The sequence below is a fragment of the Anser anser genome (genome assembly GCF_964211835.1).
Source record: "Anser anser genome assembly, chromosome: 2".
Taxonomy (NCBI): Eukaryota; Metazoa; Chordata; class Aves; order Anseriformes; family Anatidae; genus Anser; species Anser anser.
Window position 1 is genome coordinate 44,942,730 of NC_139721.1, and position 6,712 is coordinate 44,949,441.

The following is a 6,712-nucleotide window of genomic DNA, read 5'->3' on the forward strand; positions in this document are numbered from 1 at the left end:
ACGTCTACATGTATGTAGCTGCTTTGCTGGCTGCCCACATTCAGGCCCATCTGCTAGGCTGGCGCTCTGCCCGCCGAGAAGTTGGTCGGTCCGTTTCATTAAAAAGTGTAGCTGTCAAGCCATGATGGGCTTTGGTGGGCAGCCAAGAGCCCTGCTTCTTTCTTCAGGGAGGCAAGCCTCGCAGCGCAGCTCGAGTTTGTGCTGCACAATCACACGGGCAGGCTCATTGACAGGCGTGCCAAAGCAAAGAGGGCTTCAAAGGGGAAAGAACAGAGGAGAGCTGACTGCTACTTCAGGCTGCCATCAAGACCTACTTTGTGGCAGCGATTACTGGGGACAATGATTGTGTGGCGGAGCACAGGCCAACCGGCATTTAACTTTAACTCTGGTTCCAATCAAGTACAACAGCGCGATTGTGAGAAAGCTCAATAGATGCAAATAGCCGCCACACAGGGCAGTTCTGCAAGGCATAAGGGCACAAACAAACGGGCAACAAAAGACAGCTCCTGTGCGTACAGACCTGGTGAGGGACTACAGCTGCCCAGGAGCCGGGCTCAGGATCAGAACAACATGCATCAGATCTCAGTCAGCTCAAATCTCTCCAGCAAGACCATACTACCAACTTGCTCCCCCTGTTCCCTCTTCAGTTTCTGATGGAAGCTGATCTTTTCTTTCCTTCCCTGAACAAGGTTTCATCTTTATTACTTGAAGACAGAGGTGGGTTGTGCTTTCCTTTGGGTTTTAATCTGTTAATGGTAATAATTACATTCCAGAAAGAGCTGCATTATCTTCTGCCTTTCCTCTTCTCCAGTGGCCCATGGACTTCACAACTGAGATGCCGGGAACTGCTGGACGTGGCTCTTCCTTCTGGAGGTGGCTCACTCACCCTGTAGGCACCAAGGGCACGGTGCAAAACCAGTTCCACCCTTTGGCACCACCCAAGCTGAACAGTTCAGCGTGGCCTCGTTGCGTTCACTGCATCTAGTCGCCCTTAAGTGTGACAAGCACATTTTGGCACGACACCAGGAGCTCCTCTGTTCCCCAAGAAGGCCCAAGGGCAAACTTGTATCAGGCTTTTGCTTAAACCAACATGGTCAGACCTCTCTATAGAGGAGTTTTGCCAGTTGGATGGGCCTCAACTCACACGCCATTGTGAGGGGAATTAGCAAGCAGGAGGAAGTTCCGGCTGAGCTGCTGAAAAGCCGTGGGTAATGCTGAGAGATTTCCTTTCCCCTGTTAATTTTCATCATGTCAGAAAAATCTTACGTTATGATTCTTACATCACAAAACAGTTCATAGAAGTCGCTGTCACATCACATTTTAATTGCTGTTGCCTCTTTAGACAACAAAGCCAAGGCAGAGCTTGTCAGCGCCAAGAGAAAAGAAAATCAAGCATGCTTCTGAAGTTTGAATTTCATTTTAAATAAAATAAGCAGAGACATCCAGACCACTATGCGAGGAAGTTCCACCTGAGTCTACTTCATTTTTGTAGATCTCCACCCTTGGCTCTTCTGACATCTCTTCCAGCTAAGAAACTTCAAAAAAAATAGAAATAAAAATCATTTGAGATATCGCATTGCTTCTTGGCATCAGTCTGGTAGACGACTTAACTAAAAAGAGCCTTTATTTTTGTACTTTGTACATTACAGGGTGGAATTCTGTTGAGTTGTAATCTCATTTGAACAATTACAAAAGTCTCTGCATTTCTCTTTACAAGCTGCTCTGACTACACAGCACACCCTTATAGAAACGCAGCCACTGTACAACAAAAGAGGCAGGTGAGGATTTCCCTGCAGGTCCTTGTGGCACACCCGCCAGCACGTGGACTGTCTGCGGTACTTCTCACAGCATCAGCACACACACAGCAGATAGAGGAGGACACGATGACACTACACAGTTAATGGTTAGGGTTTTGAACAGCACACTGGAGCACTACACAGTAATTAAGTTCTCTAGCAGGAGCTGTGGATATGCTGCGGACAGGTAGTAGAGTTGTCATCTCTTTCTCTTCGCTGTGAGGAAGAAAATACACCAGGACTGGATTTATGTCATCATAAATGAGAGAAGGATTTGTCCCCAAATATTTCTGTCCTAGTTATCCTAAGTAGTAGGGAAAATCTTGGCTCTACTTAAGTCAATAGCAAAACGTTAATCATTTCAAGGGGGCGTGCCATCTATCACCTTGCAACTTTATGGTGTTCCAATTCTAAGGTAATTAAACCCAAACAAGGTGTATTTAAAGGCTTTTCTTAGATCTCTGTATCTCTACACTGGAGATGTTTTTTCCTCTGGAGATTTCCAGTTTTGGCATCACTTTCCTCATCAGTGCAACTGGTCTTAGGGCTGTTGATCTCCACACACAGACCACTGACACTTGCAAGTTCTTGCAAGCGGCTTTGCATTTCGTCTCAACTGCTGAGACTGCTGAACCCTCCCTGTGTTGATATCAGATTGTATTTCTCCACATGTGACATTTTAGAGATCTATACATTTATAGAATACAACAGGTATACCTGCTAACTTAAAAACAGATAAAGCATTTATACTTGATTGGAATTTATATGATTTAGATCTAAGTTGCCACATCTTTCCAGCATGCTTTCCAATATGTCATCATTGTAACATTTTTCCAATTTAAGACAATGTGAGAAGACTTTTTTTTGCAAGACCATCAACAGCCCCTCCCAAACTAGTGCTAATGCCTGTCGTGATCACAAAATGGTGACTGGTTACATTCACGAGATTTAAAAATATACAGATCAATAATGTTCTGCTACAATCTTCAAGCAAAAACCTCATATGTTTCCAACACACTCTCTCTGGTAGCTTTTGCAATGAAGCAGGAGAGAGAGCCTCTGTATTATGCTCTTCCAGGCTGTTCGGATTACTCTGCACACAATTGCTCCCTGCCTGCATGTCCACCCCCCACCCCCATCCCAATTTTCAGCAAAAGTGTTGTTCCTGTGCTGTTTGTGTAAGTGGACAGAATTTCAAGCATGCCGCTAAATGATTATAAATGAAGGAATTTTCATGCTCTGTTAGCTCGAGAAGATGGTGTTATTAACAATTACCATTCAAGGAAGTTCGGAATAAGCGCCTAACTGAAGACACCTCTGACATAAAGCTTTGTTTTGTTCCTGAAAATAGCTGCGTGAGCAGTCTTCACTCCCACTGTTTAACATATTTCTGAGGCTACTATCTCTAAGAAATTTTATTTTCCTTAATTTAGCAGTAACACCAGTTTCCTCTGGAATCTCTAGAACCAAAGTTGTCAGTCCACAGCAACGCCCACAACAGAGAGATATCGGGACCTACGAAGCTGGAACGCTGTTCTTACTCCTCTACTCTTGATCCAGTTTCAGAACTCTAAAAATGCTGATGCGAATCTACAACGCAGAACGTGAAAACGTGAGCATTGGGTCATACTGCTATTGGATTTGAGACAATGTAGGAAATGAACGTGTTGCCTGGCAGACCTGATTTGCTCGGCAAGTTGATATACCCTGATTTCCCTCATGATGCTAACCAACAGACTTTTACTTCAATGGAAGGAGGATCATCTCTGCAAAGAAAAGGCATCGCAGAGTCGGAGGATTGTCTGAGTGACTTTTCCACTTGCTAGTTACTTGCCTAGGTACACAATGAACACAATGCACCCGGTCCGTGAATACCACACAATACCAAATTCAAAGATAAGAGGTCTGACTCATCACTCCGTTGCACCAGTTTTGTGCCTACGGGGCTCCATGTTCTTCCATGGTGACTCAGTCCCAAGACTCCCCTCTCTCCAGGAAAAACATGACAAGTCATGCAGAGCATGTCAGACTTACCCGTCAACTATAATCCACATTTGCACAGCAAAACTAATTGGAACGTAACATTGCACACCACTTACATTTGGCTGTTGTGCCTAGAGATAGGAACACATGTAATTAATGTAAAGAGCAACAGTTTAAAACACAGGCATCAGAGTTAACCCTGCGACACCTGGCGACAGACTTAGGGGCCCTGCCTAAGAAAACAGTCCTTGGCCAACATTAATAGCGTGTATATGTGCAAAATAAGATTAAGACCACGGAATTAAAGAGAAGGAGATTAGTCACTAGAACAAAAAGTTTCTGCAAAATAGTTCTCATTCCAAGACTGCTGCCTTCACTTCCCTAACCAAAAGCTGTTGAAACTGAAGAAAGAAACTTTTTGGACAACTGTAAGATGGACATAGACTATTTTTTCCTGAAATGATACATTGTGTTTATGACAGCTATTTTTGACTTCCAGGTATACAAATATAAAACACCATGAGACCGATTTTTTCTTTTCGGTTTCATGTCAGTATATATTCATTGATTTCAGTGCAATTATTTGCCTGGCATGGCAGTTAGATCAGTGCTGACCATTAAAGGCTATTCTGAATAGACTTACACTGAGTAAAATGGACAGGAGGAGATCATCTATTCTCCAGTCTCTGACAGCGCACGACTGCAGAAATCAAGGAAATCATTAATGAAGGACTAAATCTTCAAAAGCCAAACAAAAAAACGATAAATCCATCCCTCACCTTTCTCTAAACCTCAAGAGATTGCTACCCAGCACCTTCCCATAGCGTACTTTGTGCTTTTTTCTGGATTTTCAGTTGTGGAATCAGTAGGTCACGCCGCCACACAGCGACCACAGCCACGCACTTGTGGTCACGATGGGGGCCTGAGGTGCTTCCATGAGAGAGCTGAATCCACCACGGTTGAGCGTGCATAGTTCAGGCACTGGTGCACAGAAACAGTAACACACCAAAAACCGCTTGTGGAAATAATTACACACCGCTGTGGAGCCACGCATCCTGAGTATTACATGCACGAATTAGCCACTTGCCTCTGATCACGGCGTGCGCACGTGCCTAATTTTGTATTTACTTCTACCGCTGCAAAACCGTAGCACCTCATTCTGATCACAGCCACAGCGCGCTGAGGTTGGGTCAGGAGCTGATGCTTTACGTGTGACTTTTTATAGCAAGGAGAGATTTATTTTTAGGCATGCAGTTCTTCGAATTTTAACTCTGTCCTGTGATAAATAAGGTAAAATCCACACAAAAACAGAAAAACAAGTAGTGCATTCACTACTTACTTTGAAGAAACATGGGAACTTGACTGGCGACTGCAATGGCAGTAGGGTAACACACCGAAATGTGTTAATGGGATTGCGCTCTTTTGAGGAGCAACCTAAAGATATATATTTAAGATGGCACTGGCTTTTATCTCGTGCTCACTTACCCTCTGACAGGCAGACACCAGCACAACTGAAGACCTAGAGACCTAGCACCCACTGTTCTCCAGCTGCCTTCGCTCGGTCAGCGAACAGGCGCCCGCTTGGCACTGGAGGCATGTGGGAGACAACCCGGCATTGGGCTGGGAGTTCGGGGAACAGCTCCAGAGCTGCGACAGGGTTAAGAGGCAGACCTGGAGCCCGTGTCCCCCCATTGCCGTAGGACTACTGCTGCACCCCGACAGCAGCTGGAGGAGCAGAACGCAAAGTTACAAAACTTCCATCGCGACGCCGCATCCGAAGCCTACGGACGCCAAGCCCGGGGCGCTGCCTTGACGCTTCCCGTTCCCGCACCTCTCCTCGCGGCGCTCCCGGCCCACCGAGGCGCACCGGGGCTTCCCGGCCCGCGCACCCCTCACCCAGCGGCGGGCAGCGCGCTGCCCGCCCGGCCGCCACCGCCGGCTCCCTGTCACGGCTGCCGGCCGCAGGGCGCTGCCGCCCCCCCGGCCGCCAAACTTCGTCCTCCGCCCCCCAACGGGGCGCAGCGACCCCACAACCCGCCCCCCCCCCCATCCCCATCCCGGCCCCGCGCGGCCGTTGGGGCGCGTGAGGGAACGGCCACCGGCTCGCCCCAACGGCCGCGCGGCAACAGGCGGCCGCCGCTCACCTGCGAGGCGCCGCGCGCGCTGCCGGGCGGGAGGCAGGGACGCCGGCAGCCGCCGCCGCCGCCGCCGCCGCTGGAGCTGCCGCTGCTGGAGCTGCTGCTGCTGCTCCTCCGCCTCCTGCTCCTGCTCCTCCTGCACCGCCGCCGCCGCCGCGCACGGCGCCGGAGCGGGGCGGCCGCGCCGCGCAGAGGCAGAGGCGGCGGCTGCCGCTGCAGCTCCTGGCACATGCTGCAGGTGTCAGCGCAGGAGCTGCCCCGCCGCCCGCCCGCCGCGCCCGCCCCCCGCCCTGCGCCTGCGCCGCCGCCGCACCGCGCCGGCGCCGAGCCTCCGCGCACGCGCGCTCGCCGCCGCGAAGCCGTTGCCCGGCCGCCGAGCTGCCCCCCGCTCCCCCCCCCCCGCCCGCCAGCAGCCGGGGGGATGACGTCGTGGGCGTGGGGAAGGGGCGAGGCGGGAGGGGAGGGGACCGGGGGAGGGGGGGCGCGGGGGGTGGCGGCGCGAGGGGTCCCCGCGCGGCCGGGCGGCGGCGGGGGGGGGGGGGGGGGGCGGCGGGGGCTGCGCCCTCCCCCCGGGGCGCTGCGGGCGGCCGTGGGGCCGGGGGGGCGGCGGTTGGGCCGGGCGGCGGGGGTGACGTCATCCCTCCGCTGGGGGAGGGCGGGGCGGGCGCCCCCTCCCGCACCCCCCCCCCCCCATCACCCCTCCCTCCTCTCCCTCCTCCTCCTCCTCCATCCCCAGCCCCGGGGCCCCCCCAAAAATCGCCCGTCGCGGTCCCGGGGGCCGGCAGCGGGTCCCTC

The 6,712-nt window shown here is 51.4% G+C and overlaps 1 protein-coding gene across 6 annotated transcripts in view; it reads right to left on the reverse strand.

Moving 5' to 3' along the window:
* DTNA (dystrobrevin alpha) overlaps positions 1–6,210 on the reverse strand; it is a 225,294-nt gene extending 219,084 nt beyond the window's left edge. For 5 of the 6 annotated variants that reach the window (XM_083823445.1, XM_083823459.1, XM_083823443.1 and 2 more), the window contains exon 1: positions 5,924–6,205. The gene's annotated coding sequence lies outside the window, so the exon portion shown is untranslated. Of the gene's footprint in view, positions 1–5,923 lie in introns of all 6 variants that reach the window. The other variant, XM_083823444.1, reaches the window with a different exon arrangement.
* Positions 6,211–6,712: the final 502 nt, after the last annotated feature.